At 50.7% G+C, this 24,374-nt stretch overlaps 2 pseudogenes; one reads left to right on the top strand and one right to left on the bottom strand.

Annotated features, from left to right (window-relative positions):
* Nucleotides 1-1,578: 1,578 nt before the first annotated feature.
* Nucleotides 1,579-7,221, bottom strand: LOC136190068 (uncharacterized; annotated as a pseudogene).
* A 15,147-nt stretch (nt 7,222-22,368) lies between these two features.
* LOC136190066 (zinc finger MYM-type protein 1-like) lies at nt 22,369-23,833 on the top strand (annotated as a pseudogene).
* The last annotated feature ends 541 nt before the right edge of the window (nt 23,834-24,374 follow it).

Genomic DNA, 24,374 nt, shown 5'->3' with positions numbered 1-24,374 from the left:
AATGCCGTTAACACCCTTAAGGGAGAGTTTGCGAAGCAGAAGGTCGTGATCAACTGTATCAAAGGCTTTTCGCACATCCACAGCCTGACCAGGAGCCATTATCTTTCGCCTTTGCTAGATCACATGCTAGGATAGATGCAGCATCTTAAGTCATGAACTCAAATCTCATGAGCGAGGATAGAACCAGGGAGGAATAAACTTCCCTCTGTGTTTGTTGTTTTTGTGCACTATATGAGGAAGTAAGTTGGCCTCTTCCTATCTAGGGGGTGGACAAGGATGGAGGGCAGGTGGAGTAAAGGATTTACAAAGAACAAGCAGGGAGAGGATTTTTCTACAGTGCTTCTTACCATAAATTTCCAATCCGCTAGCGCGCGCTTAAAAGGCGCGTCATTCAAATCCTGTTCGAGTAATTTTTTCAGACTTTGTAGTCACTTTTGTATTGCCTGCCTGCTTCTTCTACTGTACTATTTAAGAAAAATACATTTTGGCTTAGTCACAATGGCCAGATAATCTTCGGAGTCCAATCTCACCTCAAAACGCTGTTTTTAGTGTCTAAGACGATCTTCACGGATAACTTCCTTAACAGCTTTTGTAGGGGAAGCACTTATCTAACTTTTCATAGTGGCGTTTCGTTCGACTCTCTCGGGATCGTCGTGTAGATGTCGAAATGTCACTTCGAAGTGTCTCTCCTCACGGCTGTTTTGTGGGCGACTGCACGAACGCGAGGTCTCGCGAATAGGCGCTAACGCATTTTAAGGAAACGTTCTAACTTTCATCGTAGGAAATTGCTGAACTCTTCTTTGTTTTGGAGATATTGCGTTCCAAAATTGGGCGTCGTTTCGCCTAGCGCACTTCACTTCCGGGTGTGGAAACAACGCGATTTTTCTGCAGCGTCGCAGGCGTGCGCTTCTATAACAGATTCGAAGACATTCGCGAATGACTTGGCGCAGTTTTCGAGTGGGAACGGGGCAATCGACACGACCCAAATGCCGTGGGCGTGTATTCGGAAGTCGGTAGCCGTCGGAGGATGATGGGGCACCTGGAGCGCGACTACTCTGCAATCGTGGGCCCATATCTAAAGCACGGACGCGTATCGGCCACTGGGTGAGCTCCCAATAGTCTCATAGATCCATTCTAATGACTGTGCACACCTGCAGGGAATTCATTACAGGGCCGTATGCCAAAGGGTAGGGAAGCTACAGGAATCGTGTGGCCGACGTCCGCGTGACGGTGAAGGGAGATAAGACCGCCGTAATTTTGTAATTGAAGATGAAGTTAGAGATTTAAAAAATCTATTTAATAAATTCATGTTATAATTATGTGCAATTGGTGTTCGACTTTCTTTTCATTTTCTTTGGCTTTTAGAAAAGCCTGGGTATGTATGGCCGTGTTGTACGGCCAGAGTTTGCTTTTGGTGCTAATTGTTTTAGGCTCAGTCACAGAAATCGACAGGCCATGCAACAAACATTTTCATCGTCCCTCCCCCTCCCTCTCTTCCCCTCCCTCGCTTCCCTCAAAATCAGTGACACACAGTCACATTAACTCTCCAGTGTGACTTATATTTCTTTACCGCTGTCTCTATTGCTTCACCGCCTACACACAAGATCAGTTCCGTATGCTAATCGTTTACTTTTTTGACCTTGAACGCCACTTGTATAGGCTTGTTGATATTCACGTTCTTTCCGGAAAAAATTTCTTATTAAATCTAGAGAAACAAGATCAAGTCCTTTTGGGACAGTTTTTCTCAAAGTGACTATATTATAATTGCACTTAGCTCTTGTGTGGCGTTTGGCCTGTCCCCATGCTCTCTCAATAGGACTAAAACGTCACATTCTTGCGAGTGTTTTTTTTCATTTTAGAAATTGATACTTCAGCTCGCAGTGAAATTATGAAATTATGAAAGAAAAATTAGATGATGTCCCCTTGATTCGATGAAAGTTTGAACGAGGCATTTTTCATTGGCAAAATCCTCATGCTTCCGCAATTCCGCAATAATCTCCGGTCTCATCATTCCTGTGATGTCAACTCCTCGCTCAATAAGAACCTAGTGTGCACATAATTATTGCAGATATTTGTCTTTGAAAATCTCACCTGCTTTAGTCCTTTTGGTTCCCCTGCTTCGTTCACCATTGAAAACGGCTGTCCCCTGAAGAAGGTGTCGCGCATGATGGGCTGCTTGTTTCCTGGTTTGACGTTCATCCGACCAGCCACTAAAGCATCGTCTGCAAAGGCAACATGGTTCGAACTAAAATAAACGCATTAATGAATATAAAAATAATTTTATAACTTCTCTTTACCTTTGGTCAAATATCCAAAGAAAAGTATATTGATCCCTAGAATACTTCCTCTCCGCGATGTCCACTGCCTTCTGCACATGCTCCAAAAATTTGTCCCTTGTCCAATAGCCATCCCGATTTGCTCCATATTCAATAGCTTTTCTTGCTTCTTCTCTTGGTGCACCTGCAATAATAGTGTCATCATTATCTATCTTAAGATAGCCACCGTATTCTTCAATGAAATCTGCAACCATGAGTCCTGATGCTCGGCCCTAAAATGCACGTTTTTTTGGCACATTTTTATGAAAGTATATCACCTTTGGTTTGATGGCAGTCTGATCCGGTTGGGCCCACATCATGCCTTGATCGTCATTGGACTGGAACGAGGATTCGTCATGGTACAGAGTCACGAGCTTTTTCGCAGCCGTCTGATGACCTAAAACACTGCAAGTAAAAATAATGAAATATTTTTTATTATTTCTTACCTATAGAGCTTATGCACCTGACGTCACAAGAGCACGTGACCGATTGTAGACGCCTTGGGTGGGTGGCATGGTGAAGTCCTGTTGCGCAGTGAACTGCACGTCGCGCTGCATCCCTGGAACCTCTCTGAGCTTCTATAGGTTTCCACGTGCAGAGTTGCGACAACGCTGGTTGGCGGCCATACGACGTGTTCGTTGGGAACCAACTCGACACACCTACGTCTGCTCTCGTCATTTCGTTTCGGGCAAGCGTTCAAAAGATCCGCTTTCGCCCGATTATGTTCCTACTGTCTTCACATTCACGTCTAGCCCTGTGAAGGCCGCGAAAGAGGCGAATGTCCTTTCATACGAGCGTCGCGTCTCATCTACAGAAGCGCGGCTGCGCAACGCTGCCGCGCAGTTCCCTGTCTTGGAGGAAAGGAGAGTTCGACGACAGATGTGGAATGAAGCGTGGCGTCGAGGCCAAAGAGAGCGTGCGTTCACCCGTTCCAGAGCGGCTGCGGTAGAAGCTGCAGAAGAGGCACAACGCGCCGCCTCCGCATTGTTGAAATTGGGCGCAACTGTCGACGACTTGAACGCAGAACGTATCTCGGTTGCAACTCAGACTGATGTATCTGGCGAGGACGTTCAATCAGCCCAGGAAGAGTGCAGTCAAATCCGGCAAGAAATGCATATCCTCAAAGACTCTGCAGTGTCCGACTTCTCGCAAGAACGTCTCAGCATTGACGACGACAGAGTTAAATTTTATACAGGATTGCCGTCTTATACGCATCTCCAGGCCGTGTTTAAATTGGCGTCTCGTTCCCTCGGGGCAAATTCGTCAACGTATGCCGTTCCTCTATTTACTCAGTTTGTCGCCGTTCTCGCCAAACTGCGGCTGAATTTGACGCAACAGGATATTGCTTACAGACTGAATGTTGACCAGACAACATTTGGCCGATACTTTCATAGATGGATTAATATCTTGTACATTCGATTGAGTCCTCTCGTGCAATGGCCTGATCAGGAAATTTTGCGTCAAGTGCTTCCACGGCAAATCAAGAGCTCATTCCCGCGATGCATCGCCATCATTGACTGTTTTGAAGTTTTCGCGGAACGACCAAGCGACCTCAAAGCTAAAGCGCAGTCGTATTCAAACTATAAGCATCATCAAACAGTAAAATTTTTAATATCGGTTTGTCCTACCGGAGTCATCACATTCATCTCTAAAGGCTGGGGCGGCAGAACGTCAGATAAATATTTGACTGAGCAATGTGGAATTTTACGAAAGCTGCTGCCAGGCGATGAAGTGTTAGCGGACAGAGGCTTCAATATCGCGCAATCTGTCGGATCCTACGGCGCTGTCCTGAAGATACCGCCTTTTACTAAGTGTCGAAAACAACTTCCGAAAGAAGATGTGGATCTAGCGAGAAAGCTATCGCGCGTCCGAATACACATTGAGCGAGCAATCTCCCTTCTACGAGGCAAATACACTATTCTCAGCTCCACTGTCCCGATCGATCTCATCAAGTGTACCGACGGATCGGGAGTGAGTCCTCTAGACAAAATAGCCTTTATAGCTTGTGCATTATGCAACTGCTGCGAATCAATTTTACCTATGATTTGAGTATGTTTGTCTGATGCTATTTGCTAAGCGTCTTTTTCTTTGAACTTCTGCTTTGCCGGCACTCGGGGCAATACCATTTACCTTTTGGAACCTTTGACATCCGTAGGCATCGCACATGAAACCACTGAATGATACAAGTGCCATTTCCGCACTCTATCATATCTCCCTCAACGTTGTCTCTTTTGCAGAAGCAGAAATGTTCATCGCCTTGGTCGCCTTTGTCGCCCTCATCGTCACCTCGTCGCGACGTCGGTCTTTGCCTCGTAAACCATTTTCCTAACAGTTCAGGCATTACTCCAACACGGTAAAATTGGTTGACACTTTCAATAGCGGTACGGACGAAATCTTCGTCCAACATGACTGTCTCAACGTGGAAAGCTGCAGGCGCCCAAATGATGAAATCTCCATACTTCGTAGACGACAGAAACATCTGGAGTTGCATTTGATAGTAATAACTGTGGGTTTGTCTAGGGACAGTTCACCATCACCATCTGGCGACACCTTCAAGCAGAAATCTCCCGTAGAAGCGACCTCCGCGATTGATTGTTCCTTACATCGGAAAGGACACTTAATTTCGGCTACGTTTTTTCCGCAGCAATCGCACGAAATCAATGCGTCAGGAGTCGCGCCGAGGTGAGGATACTGACGATTGATGATTAAACCGCACTTTGATACTGAAAAATTCATGTGCTTCGATGAGTTTAGTGCGTAATACTGCTCCAGAGCTTGACCTTCGTGATCAATACCCCACGACGTTGGTCTTCCGTAACGTCAATGTTATCAAATATGTCTTCACCAACGTCCACAAGTTCAGAGTATGGTAACGTAGTCATAGATTCCTTGTAGAGATCAGACGGAATAGCAGGTACACTTTGCGATGAAAAACGCGAAAGAAATGCTGGTTGTAAAGACAATATAGACGAATTACTGCACTCGCCAAGTTCCTCATAGAATTCAGCAAGCTCGTTCGCCGACGGCTTTTGGCAAGGTACTTCTACAGCTCGAATCTTTGCCCCGCTATTGTACAATTTCCGTTTTGGAGAAGTGAAATCGATCTCGGCGGTTGGAGCATACAAAGCATCTTTGCTCGACAAATCTGTCCACCAGCATGGCACCGATGTGCACGATGCATCTTCTGCAATTCGGTTTCTTACGTCGATGGCAAAGAGAATAGCAGCTACGTGCGAGCAGGCCTCCCCCAGACCAGCCATGCAAGTGCAATGCGCACATAAAACGGTGCCGTCGTCTTCGACACAAACCCACGGCAACAAAAACGGCTCTGACAACGACTGCGAGTGCCTCACTTTCGCCGTGATAAGAAAATTGGACAGATTGCAGGACTCGCAAGTCGGTCACCCAACCGGAAGTCAGGTACTTATACCCCTCCATGCTTTTATAAGCTTTTAGAGATTCCTTCGTGAACCGACTCGTGGAATTAATCAGAAAATTGTAGATATCACCGTAAGCTAGGGCGGGCCATTCCACGGTGGTAGCGGAAGGCGTACCTTTGTCGTCCATGGAGTACGGGTCGCTGGCATCGACACCGAGCATGCCCAGTTTCTCTAAGTAGCGACCCTTCGCGGGTTCTTGTAGACTTCGATAGTAGGGACTCAGCTTTCGCGAGACCATACCTACGATCGGTTTGCAAGATTGGGGAGCGGAAAAGACAATACGGGCTTGCCACCCAAACAAGTTAGTGTTCTTGCCACCCAGTAACGCGCGCGTGTGACGTCATGCATAAGCCCTATAGCATAAGCGACATCTGGGAGTCCGTCGTCTGGAAGAGGTGGCGGTTGATGTGTCGTTTGCAAGAGAAAAAGAGAGTCCAAAAATTGTTGTCGTTTTTTGCAAAACGTCGGGCCTCTCATGGCCATCAAAATAAACCGACTTCCGGTTGGCACTGACTCGTCGAAAACCTAAATTGTGAAGAAAACGGGAAGCAGTGGGAACGGAAATGGCACGGGGAAAGCCATAAGGGAGATTTAATTTAGGAATGATATTTGTGTTAAGATTATGTGCAAAGGATGCCAGGGTCATATTAGGGCTCCCACGGACACAAGCATTGCCTCGCGCCCACTTAGAAACCTTAGTCCTAACATTCTCTTGACTAATCAATGAAGGGCGAGCATACTTGCCGCGCAAGTACGGAGAGAACTCGCCTCGCTTAACGACAAAATCCGTCTTCCAATCCCGAATGGTTCTTGCAGTTCGTCCGACGATCTCTACTGTGCGACTCGAAGCATCCATGATTCCATCGAAATCCTGGTCTAGTTCGGGAACAAGCCACGTGAAATAGACGAAATTTTTTTTTTTCTGTCAGCTGACGGTCTCTTCAGTATCTGCTCTTTACTCTCTAATGCCACGAGAACGTACTACGCGGTTCTGAAAAAAAATCACCTGATTTCAAGTGCAGGTATGATCGATCGATCGATGACCTTCACTATGTTGCTATCCCTTTTTTCATGCAATTTATTAGTTTAAAAATTAGAATACACCTGTTTTTAATTCCAAGATTGATTTCTTGTCTGAAGAATTCGTAAAGAACCAAAGAAATCATTTTCAAATCGTCTAAGGGTCGCGATTGGACCCAATGCACTGAAGCGTTGAAAAGGTCGTCTTCTGTAAACGGCAGCTCTTCATAATCCGAGTCGTGACCGGAAGGTGACTCTGGACGAGGAGGAGGAGGTGGAGGCGGAGGAAGAGGAGGGTCTCCTGCAGATGTGGTAGTTTCCTCGACATCGTGGGAGAGAGACTCTAATCCGCCCTGTCTCGACGAAAGGGATAGTCGCTCATTGAGATCGCGTCCGCGTTTAGCGTAGATAGATTTCAGCTGTCGCTTCAATCGTTTCTCGGTCATAGTTTCGAAAGAACCAGAAACAGGTAAAGCGAGGAGGCCATCGCTTGGAAACGGGACGCTGTGCCTAACGGTCGGTTGAGCTAATCCAATTACACGTCACGTCACATGATGCCGCGAATCCCTCCCATTGGCTACGAAGAGGACTACGTTCTACGACTACGAGAAGGACGTCACTAAGTAGATTAGGGCATCCCCACCCCAGCGGTCGTTTCGGGAACCTCGTACGATCATCGGTTGCTGAGCTAGCGCACTTTAAAGGAGTGGAAATTAATGAAGGTTAATGACCGAGTTAACCGCAGTTAATGACGTCGCGCAACGAGCCTGCGCAGTCGGTTTTGGCGCGACATCGCTGTACGGACGAGGACGCGAGAATCGCACGCGGTCTTCGTTGTTTTCTTTCAACTTCTACGTGTACGACAAGCGACAACTTCGGGATGACGGACAACGACGTAGTGACGGCCCGCGACGGCCAGGACGCTGGCAGCGCGCAGCCGCTGGCCACGCCGCCTCAACCGACGTTCACGATGGGGCAACCGGAGCTAAAAATGCTTCTCACGGCGGCAGCGGCGGCCGGGGCTACGCAAGCGCTTGGCAAGGCGCGAGTTGTTCCCGCGGGGGCCGCGAACGAGGGAAATTCCGGTCCAGGGCGCGCCGCGGCGAATCAGCCGCCGTTAGACGGTAAGTGGGCGAGCTTGCGCGGCGCAATAGAGCCGCGACCGATTTTGCTTTTTTGGGTTGGTTGTCGTCGTCTCTTCCATGCGGGCGCGGGGTTCCCACGTCGCGAGACGTTTCTTTTTTTTCCCACGCGCGTACCGGGGACGGGCACGTTGGGGGTGTGGCGAGCGGAAGAAGTCGATGCCACTCGGCTTGCTTGGCCGGGGAGCCAGACGCATGGTGTTGTGGTCGAATTGTTGGTGGTGGCCGACGGTGGGCGGCGAGGGAGACCGATGGGCACGGCAGTTTGGGGGTCTTACGCCGGGTGCGAGGCTGGCCTGGAGGGCGGTGGCGCTAATTGGTCGTTCGGCGCGTTCCCTCTAGGAGAAATCCCAGTTTTGGACGACCTCCGGGTGGCGAACGGGGAAGCGGGCACGTCGGTGGCGGAAACGGGCGTCGCCGCCGACGTTGCGGCGGCAGTTGGTGGCACGGCGGACGAGGGCAAGAAAGGGGCGGTGTTGCTGCTAGCGGAAGCGCTAAAAGGGGCCGCTTCCGCGGAAGCGGCTACGCCGGCGCCGTTCATCCTGGACGAAGGCATGGCTATTCCCGGAAAAGTGGTGGCACGTATTGTGTCCAAGCAGTTTGTGGACATGGCGGAGCTTCTGGCGGAGAACCTCACCCCGGTGGCCACGCTGAAGGAGGCCAATCCGTTGAGTGAGTTGGTTACGGGTACTCGCAGGAAGCTCCGCCCGGTTCCGGACCTGACGAGTTGGGCCGCTTGCTTCGCGGCGTACACAATCATTCGGTGCTCACGTCATCGCGACGACGCGACGATGATGCTCGGGTACATGAGGCTGATTCTGCAGGAGGCGTCCGTGTTCCCCGCGGAACGGTGGCGCAAGTACGACGTTCGGTTCCGTACGCTTGCCGCAGCGCAGCCCGGTCTTGACTGGTCTCGCCCGCACGGCACGTTGTTTCCGCGTACGTTTATGAGGCCGGAAGCGGCTGCAACGGGGACGTCGCTGCCGGCGCGCTGTGCCAGCTGCGGCGATCGGTGTCACACGGAGAGTCAATGCCCGGGGCGCTTGTCGTCGGAGCCTGACGAGCGGAGCCGCACGGGTCGCGGCAGGAAGGGAAAAGGGGCGTGCTACGACTGGAATTACCGCGAGAGCTGTCGTTACGGCGCTGCTTGCCGGTTCTGGCACGAGTGCCTGCAGTGCGGTGGCCGGCACCGCGTGGCCGAGTGCCCGGGAGCCGAGGAGGACGGGGAGCGAAAACGGGACCGCTCAGTGACGCGCGTTCCGCGGGCTAAAGGAAAAGACTAGCGGCGCCTAGGGGGTCGTGTAGTGCACAGACGGGTGTTGCCGCGCTGGCGGCGTGTTGGTCGTTGCTGTTGTCCTTTCTTTTTTTTTTGTGGAGTTGGTGTGTTGTTGTGTAGTGTTGGTACCTGGGACGGCGAGGCGACTCCGGTGGGGTGCTTATGCTTTGTCTTTTCGTTGGCAGGCGGCGCGGTGACGGTCGCGGAGTGCAACGTGATAAACGGACGGTACCGTTACGGCGACGATCTAGCGGCATTGGCCGCGTGCAACCAGTCGTCTGAGTCGCCGTTGCCGGTCGCGTTGGCTGCGGTGTCGTCCCCGGTCCAGGTGGAACAGTGGGTCGACGGCTTAGCGTCACATCCAGACCGCCAATTTGTGCAGTACATTTGCTCGGGGTTGTCCCAGGGTTTTCGCATTGGCTTCCAGCGCGGTCGCCCTTTGCGGAGCGCTCGTCGTAACATGGGCTCGGCAAACGCTAATTCCGGAGTCGTAGACGCCTATCTGGACGGCGAGGTACGGGCGCGGCGGCTGGTTGGTCCCCCGCCGGAAGATCTTGTATGCCACGTGAGCCCGTTTGGGGTGATCCCTAAGCCGCATCAGCCGGGCAAGTGGAGACTCATCGTGAACCTATCGGCACCAGAGGGAGCCAGCGTCAACGATGGGGTGAGTTCGGCGCTCGCGGGGCTGCAGTATGCCCGTCTGGAAGACGCCGCGCGGTTAGCGTTGCAACTGGAGGACGGAGCCGTGCTAGCGAAGTTGGACCTAAAGGCGGCCTACCGGATGGTTCCCGTTCATCCGGCGGACCGTCCGCTGCTGGCAGTGCAGTGGAAGGGGCAGGTGTGGCTGGACGCGGCGCTGCCGTTTGGGCTGCGTTCGGCGCCCAAGATATTCTCGGCCGTGGCCGACGCGCTGCTGTGGGTCATGCGGGAAAAGGGGGTCACTTGCGGCCTTCATTACCTGGACGATTTCTTGTTTTTGGGTCGGCGAGGCTCGGAGGAATGCGCGGAGAATTAGCGGCGGGCACTGGAAACGTGTCGGACGCTGGGTTTGCCGGTGGCGCTGCAAAAAATTGGCGGCCCGGCGACGACGCTGGAGTTCCTCGGCATAGAAATAGATACGGTGAGCGGCGAGCTGCGCCTGCCGGCCGAGAAGCTGCGACGACTGCGGGAAAAGCTCACGGAGGCGCTGCATTCGCTTCGGTGGTCGCGAGCGTGGACGAAACGAGAGCTCTTGTCGCTCATTGGCTCGCTTCATCACGCGGCGTCGATTATTCGCCCGGGTCGCGCGTTCGTGCGGCGACTGATCGAGCTGTCTCGCGTGCCGAAGGAGCTCCACCATAGGGTGCGTGTCAGCCAGGAAGCGCGTCGCTACGTGGAGTGGTGGTTGGCATTTGCGACTCAGTGGAATGGCATCGGCTTGATGTCGGCGCTGAACACAGGCCGGCCGCGAGCGCAGCTACAAACCGATGCTTCGGGTTCGTGGGGCTTCGGCGCTGTGCTCGTTTCTGCCACGCCTTGGCGGGCATTTGCGGCGCGATGGACGCCGGCCTGGCAGAGCTGCTCGATAGCCCCGAAGGAAATGTACCCAGTGTTGGCGGCCTGTTTGCTATGGGGAAAAAGCTGGATCGGCTCCACAGTGCGGCTGGAATCGGACAACAGCACGGTGGTGGCTGCGTGCAATGCAGGGTCGACGCGAGACGGGGCGCTGCTGCGCTTGCTGAGAGCGCTGATGATGTCGTCGGCTCAGTTCAACTGCACGATACGAGCGGAGCATCTGCCGGGAGCCCAGAACCTAGTCGCGGACGCGTTATCGAGAGGCGAGCCAACACTGGGTGTGATGCAGGGAAAGCGGCTGGAACTGGTAGAGCTTCCGGAGAAAATCGTGGCGGCGCTCAGCGAACTGGCGACAGCGGACCCCGTCTGGGGATCGCCGAGTTGGAAGTCGCTCGTCGGCGATACATGAGCCACGGTCTGGCCGTCGGGACGCGTAGAGCGTACTCGTCGGCGCAGAGGGCGTATCTGGAGTTCTGCGAGAGGGTTTCCCTCTCGCCAATACCTACAAGCGAACACACGTTGTGTCTTTTTGTCTCGTCTCTCGCGGAGGGTCGCAAGGCTTCGACGATTAGGGCATACCTTTCGGCGGTTCGGAATCTGCATGTGGAAAGCGGAAGGGGGGATCCGACGACGCCGCGGCCACCGCAGTTGGCGTTGGTCCTGCGAGGAATTGAGCGAGAGCAGGCGGAGCAGGGGCGCAGCGGCGGGGACCAACGCCTACCAATCGACGCGGCGGCGCTGAGCGCGCTGCGGGCGGAGTGGCGCGGGCTGACCGATCGGTACGAAAGCGCGCTGCTATGGGCCGCCACATGCGTCGGATTCTTCGGGTGCCTACGCACGGCCGAGTTTCTCGTGAATTCGACGGAGGAGTTCGACGAGCGACGGCACTTGACCTACGCGGACGTCGCCGTGGACGACCGGGAAAATCCGTCATGGGCGCGGATCCGAGTGAAGTTCTCGAAGACGGATCAACTGGGAAAAGGAGCGTTCGCGTTCCTCGGGCGCGTTCGTGATGGAATGTGCCCCGTAGCGGCGCTGTTACAATACCTCGCGTTACGAGGGGCGGGGCAAGGCCCGCTGTTCCGGTTCCCGAACGGGGACCCGCTAACGCGACGGCGATTGGTAGCCGCAATGCGGGAGGTGCTGCGAAGGCGGGGCTTCGACGCCGATCGTTTTTCCGGGCATAGCCTTCAGATTGGCGCTGCGACGGCGGCGGCGCGCGTCGGATGCCCGGAAGAGAAGATCAAAGCGTTAGGCAGATGGAAAAGCAATGCGTACAAGCGTTACATTCGACTGGCGGGGGCGGATATCACGAAGGTGTCAAGTTCATTGGGCGGGGCGGGCGCATCCAAATAAACAGTCTACGACGGGGCGTGAGTGCATAGTTTGGGATCGGCGCGCGTGTGCTCTCGGCAGGCGTAGTTGTGGTTGGTTTGGGCCGGTGGCTTTGCCTTCGGGCCACCTTCCTTCCTCGGCGGCGTGCCGAGCAGGGGGTGTCACGGGATGCGCGTTAAGCATCACGTGTCACGGCCACGCCCCCGCACCGCAAGCCCTTCATACGCAGGGCGAGCGAGCGACCAGGCATTAATGAAGGTTAATGACCGAGTTAACCGCAGTTAATGACGTCGCGCAACGAGCCTGCGCAGTCGGTTTTGGCGCGACATCGCTGTACGGACGAGGACGCAAGAATCGCACGCGGTCTTCGTTGTTTTCCTCTCCCCCCCCCCCCCCCCCCCCGGTTCCGCCGTTCCGGCGTGATCGCAGGGCGTGGCCGGTGGCTTTGCCTTCGGGCCACCTTCCTGCCTCGGCGGCGTGCCGAGCAGGGGTGTCACGAGATGCGCGTTAAGCATCACGTGTCACGGCCACGCCCCCGCACCGCAAGCCCTTCATACGCAGGGCGAGCGAGCGACCAGGCATTAATGGTGAGAAGCACTGTACGGGCAGTTGGAAGCGGAGGTGTGGGAGAAAAGAAAAGAGAGAAAAGAAAGGGGAGGAGGGACGACGAGAAGGGACATGGAAAGGAGACGACAGCCTAAGAAGGGTGGAGGAAAGTGGTTAAAGCTCTGGTTGGGTGAGGTAGGATTAGGATACCCTGGTAATTAGGGTTAGTGGAGAGGGTTTGGATTAGGGAAGAGGGTTTGGGTTAGTAGGGAGGGTTATTGTTAGCGTTAGGGTAATAAATAACCTAACCTTATATAAAAATGGCTTAATACCTTTTGAGCAAACTACCAAAAGACGAACCCTTTTGCCTCGACGGCCCTGTCGCGCAAAAAAGCACTAAGAATGCTGGATGTTTGTTGCTCTCGGCACCAACGCGCCTTTCTGCCTTCGCTGCCTGGACACGAATCACGTCAAGGCCAGCTGCTCATTGCGGGACGCCTTGATAGATCGGAGTTTGGCTCACGACGCGTCGCCGGCGGGTGCTCCTGCTGAACCTTTGCCGATTTGCCGCGGCCTCAATGATGGACTATGTCAGTTACCGGCACGTGTGCAGCGTTTGTTTGGGAGCTTATCGGGCAAAGCACTGCGATTGGGCTCGTCGCAAGCGCAACAACAAGGGAAAAGGCGATCGTGGACGGGAGTCGCGTTACGTTCTTCGAAGTAGCGATTGAGATCGCACACCTGTGTTGCGCGGCGGGTGCCCAGGGTCGCATTTTCGGCTGCTTTGCGTTTAGGGACTAGCTGCGGCCAGCTTGTTGGCGTTGTTGCTGTTATCGCGTCCGTTGTGCAGTTGCGCGTCGTCTAGCGCGCGTGTGTTAGGTTATTGATATTATTTCCTCTCTCTGTTTTGCTCGTTTCATCCCTCTTTCGGCCGTTCTCCATGGCTGTAGTTTATTTTTACGTCGTCACTAGCGTTCTCTTTCCATGTCGCGCAAGTTTGGGCATTCTATGGTTGTGCTTTTTCCGTGTTAGAGCTTGAACGCGCTCGTTCGCTGGCGACAATCTACGTAACATATCCCTAGCGGAAATGAAATGACCAACTCCATGCAAACCATCACTACAGAGCGGTTCAACAGCTCCTACGACAGGTTCCACATTGGTTTCGCTTATCTAAAGTAGGTTATTAGGTATTTCGATTTCTTCCTCCTGTCGTATATTTTCCAAGTTTGCGACGTACATATTGTCGTCGTCTATATCATTCTCTGCCCCGTTATCATCCTCCACTCTTGTGTGCTCTGTGCGGATAGAAAGGGCTGTAACAAACAGTTATACCTCGATGCGGGGGCGCGGTTAAGCGACCGACAGGGATATAAAACCCGTCCTCGCCGTAAGGTCCGAGAAAGCAGCAAAAACTTCGTGTTCCGTGCCCAATATGAAGACGTCGTCGAGATACGCCGGAATGACGACGTTTGGATGACTGCATTGCATGTCCACCGACGTTTCCCACGGCGAGAAGTGCGGGCCCCAAAGGGTCTCCTTGGTGGACGCCTTTATCCGAAGACAGCAATGTCAAACCGGAAGACAATGGGAAGAAAAGAGAGCTGAAGCGGCCCTACATTTGGCGAAAATGTGGCATTAGCGACGGAAAGCTTTCTGAGAGACGTCTGCGTATAGCTTCACGACTAATTGAATTAAACGCGTTTTTCACGTCCGTCTTTAAAAGCATCCAGTCAGCGTTGCGGTTGAGGAGCGCTTGGACGTGATGAAGGATGAGTTCCGAGCCGCCAGGTGTAGAGACGCCGTGTTGGATCGGCGAAAAGTAAGATGCAAATGCGTTCCGCGAGTGAAGACAAATTGCTCTTGCAGCCACGCGGCGGAGTGCTTCACTGATAGCGACGGGACAAACGTCTCCATTAGACTTTCGAAGAGCGACGAGACGAGAAGACAGGATTTCTGCTGCAGATTTCGGCAGTTTCCCGGTCGCGAAGTTCGAGAGCGATTTAATCAAATTATCGTGTGTCGTTTCACCCCCGAGACAGGCGTCTGAAATCTTTAAATCGCCATCCTGTGGAATCTGCAGCCGAACCACGAGGTGACGCTTGTAGAGCTTTTGCAATGACTTCGGGCGAAAGCAGAATTGGTTCGAAGGCAGCGCTGTCGCCACAACGGAAGTCGGTGCAGTAGCATCGAGGGGTGCGGTTCTTTTCCGTCCTTCAACAGCTGCTGCACACGGCCCAACAATGGATCTTCGGCCTGCATCCCGGCTAGCTCTCGCATCGACCATCTTTGTCGCAGTGAGACGGCATTCACTTTTTCTGTTTCCACGCCTTCAGCTGCCCTTTCGGCCAGCGGCGGCAGTAGCTCTTCCACACGCTGTCCTCCGTAAACACCCGCTTCTTCCGGTCCCGCTCCGTCCGTTCGTCGCCTGGAAAGCCCATATGCGTGTCCGTGTTCACGCCCCCTTTTGTGTTCGACATTCCATTGATATTCGATCAATATCATTAACCAACGTGCGATTCTTCCGGTTGAGTCTTTAAATGATTTTAACAATTTAAGCGGGTAGTGGTGAGTAATTGAAGTAAATACCCGGAAATGATTTACTGCCCATACAAGTCCCAAGGCCTCCTTCTCGACTACCGAATATTTTCGTTCAGCCTCGCTCAGTTTACGGCTCGGCTATCTTAGTAACTGGGATGAATCGGTGGAGTCCATTCAAGACATTCCTAAGGCTGACCGTGCCAAGCTAAAGCTCAGTACCGAGACACTAGAAGGATAGCCTCGATTTCCAGACCCACTCCAGCGCGCTAAGATGCGTGGGCGGGGTGGGGTGCTGGAGAGGGTCTGGACGAAAACTGTGCAAAGTCGTGTGTGCACTATACGGGACCTAAACCAACGATAGACCAATCACCGATCGAGCAACCGCTCCGGTTGCTCGATCGCTGATTCGCCAAAGACCTACGCGAATTATGACGCAGGCAATAACTCTAATGAAATTACCCACGGCCACCAAACTGCCGTAAAAGGGACTCCACTTCGCCAGTGGCGTAGATATTAGTCGAGCAAGTTTTTCACCTTCGCGACTATCCATGGACGCGTCGAGGACATAGCATAAACGTATTCAAACCGCTCAGTAGCGCACGGCACACGCGTATCGCCATGAGTCGTCGTAGATGCTACTCCTTCAGCGACTAGGACTTCGAGGAAGCATTGCGGCGTGGTTGCGAGGCTTTTTCCATCTCCAAGCTTAAAGATGCCCAGTCGACGGCAATAAAGCACGTTTTGCATGGTTCTGACGTTTTCGCCTCGTTTCCGACCGGCTTCGGGAAGTCCATGGTGTACTTCCTTCTTCCTCTGATCGCAAAGAGTCTTCAATCGGTGGCAGCGATGTCCACGGACTCTACGCCGTTTCCAGAGCGTCCTTGCGTCCTTGTCGTATCTCCTTTGCGGGCATTAATCGAAGATCAGGTTTCTTACCTACGAAAGCACGGCTTAATGTCTGCGATTCTCTGCCGTGACGACGCAGCTGTGGCTATAGACGGAGAATATTCAATAATCTTTGGAAGCCCCGAGTCTTGGCCGAGGGACGGAGGGTCCTAACGAGCGGCAGCATAGCAGCCTCCACCCTTGCTGTCGTTGTAGACGAGACGCACACGGTTTCTCAGTGGTTAGTTCTCGAAATAAAAAATCTCTGCTGCCAATAATTATACTTTATAGGGGAGGGCTTAATAGTGTTGTTGAACCATTTCGGTATTGGTGTGGACGAGTTGGTCAGATGCGTACCACTCTTAAAGTCTTGATGGTAGCGTTAACTGCAACAGCTGCGCCTTCAACACGCAGGAGACTAGTTAAGCACCTAGGCTTGGCGTCTCCAGTGTCCATCCTTCTTAGCCATGATTGGCCTAATGTCTATCTAGCGGTTAAAAAGATGACAGAGAGCATTGAAGAAACGCTAGTTCCTTTTGTCGAAGAGCTACGAAATGTAGGCAAACTAATGCCTAGAACAATTATCTATTGTCGAACGATCAGTCTTTGCTAGGGTTATCTTTGCCACTCTTCACGAAATGCTCGGCTCAGATGCATATTGCACGAATGAAGAAAGACTTGGCAAACCGATGAGACTTGTGAACATGTTCCATTCTGTCACAGATGAGGAAAGCAAAGAAGAAATTCAGCAGTCTGCAAGCTGACGACGGGACGTGCAGAGTGGTAGTTTGTACTTCTGCTCTAGGTATGGGTATTGATATGAAGGGAGTGCGGACAGTTGTGAACTTTGGCTCACCAGACACTGCAGAGGAGTATCTCCAAGCCATTGGGCGGGCGGACAGAGACGGATCTGACAGTTTCGGAATTTTGCTTCACTCTCCTTCGCTAAGCAGAGGAATCGGGGCAGGCATGAAGAAATTTATCAGGTTATCAAGCGGTTGTCGTCGGCAAGTTCTCCTTTCGTTTTTTGACCACGCACCGGATGCAACTCAGCGGCCGCACAAATGTTGCGATTTGTGCAGAAGATCATGCACATGTGATACATGCTCCAGTGGAAAACTTAGTATGCCTGTACACCTTGCAAAGTATTGCACTGAGATAGATGATGTTGCGTGTTCAAGCGATTCTGATGACACAGACACCAGCGATTTGGAACCTCTAGAGCAGTAATACGTAGTATGTTTCATTTGTAAGATTCTATAGATTTAAACTCCAGCCTTATATGACAGTCCTTTTTCGAACGTTCTATCCTAGTAAATAACTTCGGTTTACTTATACTATGCAAAATTGTCTCTCTACATTTTGGAAATGCAGAATGACTTCGTCCATGGATGTTAGAGAAGACCTTGTTCTCTAGTAAACAATTAACGACACGTTTAATGTCGTCTTTAGAATCTGCACGAGTGTGTTTTCCAGACACAGGTTTAATTGCAGCGCCCTTGTCAAAGTTTTCTATTATTTCTTTAGTTGATTTTGCCATTCGACTGATTAACTGTGCAGAAGAAAAAGAGACATTTGCGCCCTGGTTACCAATCATTTCTTTAACGCAGTTGTTGTTATGCTCAACCATAAGATCGAGAGGGATGTGTTTTCCCTCACCTCCCTCTAGATTGAAGCCTCTTTCACAGAGTTGCCTGTACGCATCTGCTGGCGACAGAATCGCGTACTGAAAAGCCTAGAATATGAATGCTTCATGTGCATACTTGGTACGTCCAGACGCGCGAAAATAGAGCATCATAAGTTTCCAGTGTCGGAAAAGTCGCGGTCCGTCTAGTTCTCTCCAAGCGTCTTTAAATGATCGTTGAATTAGAGCCATGCTCATGAAAGACTTGGTGTAGTTCAAAACGCCGTCGTCGGTGCGATTAGCGGCTGCGCGTACGTTTGAGCTATTATCGTCGCGTACGACAAGACTGTGCGTGTTCTTTTCGTGTTTTCCTCGCTGGGCAGGGTTCAAAAAATGCGCATCGCAGCTGTGCCAGCGACAAGAAACGCTGACGTCCTCACGCATGCTGCAGTAAGCGCGGTCGTCTTGACATCTGCGAACGGTACATCGGGTGGTCGTACTTTCGCTGTCTTTATGAAGATTGTCAATTGCTGCTGCTAGGTCTCCGTAAACAAAGGTCGACAAAACTTCATCTATGCGTTCCAATAGCCACTTTTTCCGCAGCGAATCCGGTAAGCCAGGAGGAACGACGTCATCGTCTATTGACGTCATGTCGTTTAGTTGCATAAATGCCCCCAAAATGTAGCCGTCTAACACGTCATCGATAAAAGCTGTTGACGATTGATGTCCTTAACTTTGCGCGAAATATTACGGGCGATCGAGTAGCACTTTCAGCTGAAAGAGTGTTCCTTGATCGCGATGAGAGTTTTCGGCGTAAAATTTGCTAAAAAGTAAATCCACAAATTCATGTGACAATGAAAATCTTCAGAGTGTGGAATAAGACCGCCAAGAAGCTTTTCATCGGTCCTCCCGTTCGCCAGCGCAAGCTGAGCTGCCCTAACTCGTTCCGTTGTTAATTGGTCGCCACCAAATTGGATTTTCGTCACCGCAGCGCCATCGACATCTGGCACATACCGTTCATTGACAAAACGTGCTATTGCAATCATTTCATCAAGTTTCTGTTCATTGCTTTCTAGAAGCCCCAGTGGAACTTGAAAAGACTTCTCTGCTGCGGCGGCGGAATTCACGTGTCGAATGTGAAGAGGAACGAGGTCGGCAAAGTCGCGTAGCTTTGTCACATACTGTATCACACAACGTGCAACCAGAATGGAAAATTCGTCTCTTAGTACTTGCAGGTCCGACTCGTTCGACACAAATTTTTCTGCTTCGACGCTCAGAACAGGACGCTGCGGCTCGTCACGTCCAAGACCAGCTGGTACTTGAAACCTCTTATTCGTAGCAATTAAATTAAACCAGTGCAAGGACTTATTACGTTTGGCGACCGTCATGTATTTCGTCTTCACGGTTAGGTCTACGTTGTCACCAGTGATTTGGTATATAACTGGCTTTGTGGATAGATCAGAAGCAACATCATCGCTGTCCTCGCCAGCATCGTCTTGAAAGTTATTGTGTAGACATTCATCGACATCGTCATCACTGTCGTCAAGGCAATCAAAGTACTCGCCGTCGCTGTCAGTTTCGACTGTGGTAGTTTCAAGACCCTGCAAGGAGCTATTGCAATCCGTCGGACTTGTCGGTTCGGTTTGAAGATCTTTGGTGCATCGAGGTGATTTCTGAACGAGGCTGAGTTTTGATTGCACGACCGGTCTATCGTATTCGTTAACCAATCGTCGGAAGAGTATAGATAGCGATGAAGGATGCATAGTGATACCCAATCGATGCAAACGGACGCATGTGGATTTCTTCACTCCTGAGTGATGAAGGAGGATGGAGATGATATAAGATAAAGCAGACATCCTGTTACTCCGGCTTTTTAGGATAATTGACGAAGCCATGCAGATTGGAGATATGTCAATCAGAGAGAGAGAGGAACGGCCAGAGGCTGCCTCAAGGAGCGTGGAAAAGGTTGGAGCTTCAGCTTTAACCTCGTCGTATATGCGTCGCATGGTGAGGTTTTTCAAGTGATTGACTGATGTTTTCTTCAGTACCGACTTGCGACACATAGTCTGGCTCTCTTTTGACACTGTTTTCTTGAGCACATTGAGCATTTCGGCAGGCAGGCAATGCCATGCCGCTCGAGCGGCAGCGTTTCTGTCGTTCCTCGCGAGAGCAGCTCCTAGCGATTTCCATTGGCCTCGAAGAATTCCCACGGTAGACCGACGCTTCGACTTTGGGTAGGAAGCCGACAACTGTTTAGGGTCACTTAATTAGAAACAGTAAAATTCCCCTCTCGGCATTCCTTATCACCTTAATGCGAGATTCCGCTGAATTTGAATAGACTTTTCGTCGAAATCGAGAGGTTCGATTAGGCTGACTGGAAGTAGTCAAAAAGGGTTGAGCTTTGCTGCGATATAGTGGTCACCACTATTGAACTGCACCTTCTCTGATCATCTTCTCTGATCATCTATGCTCTGATCATCAATGCTGAATGCGGGTGGTTCTTCTATAAGTGGAGCAAATTATGTGTTCTGCATTGCAATGTAACTTTGAACATACGTCACCTTCTAGTTGGGCACCATTAGGACAAGGGTCGTTGTCAATGCTGAAATCTAAAGCCCTTATTCCCTCCAGATCATTTTCCGTCTGCATCGGAAAGAGTGTCTTTGGAGCCAGTTGTCGAAGCTTTGAATTTAGAGAACCAACACTATAAATGGTCCAAGCCGTAGTCTTACAACGACCTATGGGACGAACATATACTGTATACTGCACCTTGAAATTGACTGAATGGGCGAATGATACAATCGAGATAGCTTTATTGGACGGAAATTTGCAGGAGACTCTTTCGCTAAGCGCTTCACTCTCATAGAAGATTCTGCGTCCAGGTCATCGAGGTGCGGAGTGCCACCTGCAATTGCTCAAGCTCCGAGTGAAGGCGAGCGAATTTCAGGAGCTTCGGTCGGCAACACGAACAAACGGCGCTCGGATAGCCGTCGCCGCGACGCACAGGAGGGCAGCCGGTCGCCTCTTCTATCAGTCTATCGAGGTTGCTCGCAGTATCGAAAATCGGGCGACGCACTTTCCTCGACGGATACGCGACACACGTCATCTACGCATTTAACTGGACTGTTCATAGTTCGCGAGGGCCGTGCTTCCAAATCACGTGGCTAATTAGCATAATCGCATTGCGTCTACGCCACTGGGGTCCCTTTTACGGCAGTTCGGTGGCCGTGGGTAATTTCATTAGAGTTATTGCCTGCGTCATAATTCGCTTAGGTCTTCGGCGAATCAGCGATCGAGCAACCGGAGCGGTTGCTCGATCGGTGATTGGTCTATCGTTGGTTTAGGTCCCGTATAGAGCACACACGACTTTGTACAGTTTTCGACCAGACCCTCTCCAGCGCCCAACCCCGCCCACGCATCTTAGGGCGCTGGAGTGGGTCTGGAAATCGAGGCTACTAGAAGAATGGAGGCTGACAGGTTAGATAATAAATAATTGTCAGGTTGATAACATTTACAATGATTTTTGTTGTTCGTTCATTCATCGAAATCGAGAAGTACTTTTTCGGCCTTCCCGGATCACAAAACCGCTTTATCTTAAGCGAGCACCTTTCGCAGAATCCACTTGAAAATTATTTTGGCAAGCAACGTAGCAAAGGAGAGCGTAACGACAACCCGTCGTTCAGTGCCTCCAGAGCGCCAACAAGATTCTCCTGCAATGATCATTATCTCTAGACTCTGTACGTGGCAACTGCAGGCGAAGGAGAGAGCTTTTTCCAGAAGAAACCGTCGATGACACTCCTCTTCCAAAGATTAGAAGAAGCGATTCAATGAAGCTTACTAAAAAATCGTGAGCATTATTGCATATGTGAGTAGGCAACGTTTATTGAAACGTTTGTTCATGGAAGTCTATTTGTCATTTTGGTGCCTCCTTGGCCAAATTCTTTCGCAGACCTTTTCACTAATAGCTTGCGTTCTTTCTTGTACGTCTCAAGCATAGATGAAGCAAATGAAAACCCTCAAATACTTATCCAGAGAGAAAAAATTGCAGCTAAAAGCTCATCGCTCTCACTACCTCTGACATAGGACAAAGAGATTATTCTCACAACTCGCAAACCTCAGAATTTCGTAAAATAGTTGACGACAAATCTTTGACGGGACCCGTTGGTCCGGGGTAGATGTTGATATCGAGCGGCCAGTAATCAGTATCTGTGCAAATATATACACATGCTACATGGTGACACTAGTGCGATTCGCTTCGTCATGGAAACTCGCTATCACGCTCGCTCTACTCAGAACTCGGGATTACTGGCTACACCGCTAGCTCCTACGTCGCAGGCTGGTTCGTCTGTGCTCGCTACGACACCTCGGCGTCGCCTTCTCCCGCCGACGCCTGAGCCGGATCGTCCTCCGAATTTTCCCCGCCAGGTCCGCTCAAGGTCAGGGAAAGCTTGGCCCACAGTTGGAGGGATTGGCGACAGCAGTGGACAGCATATCTAGATAACTGTCATGCGTTTGCACGACCAACAGGAAGATTTGTATTCCATTTGGTTTTCCATTTCATGGGCGTCGCGACAGGTCCGGCAGACCCGGCAACTGCCGGACCAACTTTTTCGCCAAAGATTTGAATATTTTGTACAGTGTAGTAATTTTGAGTGAAGTATCGCTCTAAGTTAATTGCGCGCGTTAGGCAAACATGGCTGGCGAGGAAAGAAGCACGCCTTTTCCTGACAAGTTCCACCCCGCAAAAGGCTTCGATTTTCCAAAAAGGAGCTTTGGATCTAAAGGCGAGAAGCGTTCGTTTCGATCCGAGTGGTGCGAGAAGTTCTGTTGGCTTCATTACGACGTTGCGCTCGATGCTGCTTTCTGCTACGTGTGCATGAAGCAAATCATGAGAAAAAGCTTCTTTCAAGTACACGGAGAGATCCTTCCTTCATCACGAAAGGCTTTGTTTTCTGGAAGGAAGCAACCTCTTCATTCACAAAGCACGCCGCCAGCGCTTGTCATCGTGAAGCGGTAGCGTCTATTGAAAAGTTTCCTATACAATTTGGCGTCGTAGGAGAGTTGCTTAACTCTCGTCTACAGAAAGAAAAGTCGCTAAACCGAGACATGCTGCGAATTGTTCAAAATTTGCGGTTCCTTGCTCGGCAAGGGTTGGCTCTTAGAGGGAACGGTAGTGGTCTGGACAGCAACTTTTCTCAACTAATGCTTGTTTGAGCGTATGACTGCCCTGATGTTTTAACTTGGATGTAAAAGAAAGCTTCCAAGTATGTTTCCGGTGAAATACAAAACGAGTTTCTTCAACTAATGTCTTTGAATATCACACGCCAGATCTGCAGCGACATTCAAAAAAGTAGATATTACACTATAATGGCAGATGAATGCACCGATACTGCAAACAAAGAAAAGTTTTCAATTTGCATCAGATGGTTAGATTCTCAGCTAGACGATCACGAGGATGTTATTGGACTGTATGCCTACTGAGAATGAATTTGTCAATTTCTAACTGCCGCGGGCAATGTTATGATGGCGCCGCCAACATGATTGGTAGCAAGACAGGCGTTGCAACAAGGATTCAAGCAGAAGAAGGGAGAGCTATTTTGACTCACTGTTATGGCCATGCCTTGAATCTTGCTGTAGGAAATGCTATGAAGCAGTCTAAGCACTGCCGGGATGCCCTTGATACAGCTTTTGAAATTGCAAAGTTGATCCGCTTTTCTCCCAAGCGGAACGCTGCTTTTGATAAGATTAGGGCAGAGAACGCTTCAAACGATGACTGTCCGAATGTCGGTATTAGATCGTTTTGTCCAACGCGATGGACAGTGAGAGGCAATGCATTGGAGAATATTGTTGAAAATTACGATGCTTTAAATAGACTGTGGAGTCAATGTCTCAAAACGAGGTTAGATGCAGATGTGAAAGGAAGAATTATCGGTGTACAAACGCAAATGAAACGGTACAACTTCCTCTTTGGGTTACACCTTTCCAAAAAAATATTAAAAATTACTGACAACGTCAGTCGAGCTCTTCAGAGTCGTTCACTATCTGCGGCGGAAGGTCAGGAAATGGCAACGTTATCAGTAAAAACTTTACAGAGAATGAGGACTGAAGAAGACTTTAATTTATTTTATCAATTGGTAAACAGTTCGCAACAGAAATAGACCCTATTTGTTTTAACTGCGCATGTCAGCGGCAGCCATCTTAGGTGGGGATCAGTGTCTAACGGAAGTGCTCACGAGACCGAATTGTGGGTCAGCGAAAGCTTTTCAAAGGCAATTCTCCTGTTGATCGAGCTTTTAATAGATCAGAGAAGTCTTTGAATGCGTCGGCGATCGACTGCGGCTTACAGAAAGAGAGAAATCGGGCGATGAGCATTCCTACTTCGAAAGGCTTTTCCTGCCTCGCAGAATCACGTAGGGCTTCATTTGTAGATGCATTCAATAGTACATAAACAGATCTTTTATAGCATATAGCTTGCGTTTGATCCTAAACCTTCGTTTCGATGCACTGGCATGTCTTTAGCGCAAGTTTTCGGCCATATTCCACGCAACGTCTGAGGAGCTGTTGGCATCTTACAACCGCAAACGACAATTCAGTTGTGGAAAAACATGCTGCGTAACCCTGTGTTTCAACAATACTCGCGAGGACGCCAAAAGGTAACTAAAATTTTACACTTTCTCGAAAGACGACGCCGAACGCAAG

Source organism: Oscarella lobularis, chromosome 8 (assembly GCF_947507565.1).
Source record: "Oscarella lobularis chromosome 8, ooOscLobu1.1, whole genome shotgun sequence".
NCBI lineage: Eukaryota > Metazoa > Porifera > Homoscleromorpha > Homosclerophorida > Oscarellidae > Oscarella > Oscarella lobularis.
Note: the sequence above shows the minus strand (reverse complement) of the source record. Positions and strands in the feature narration are given on the sequence as shown.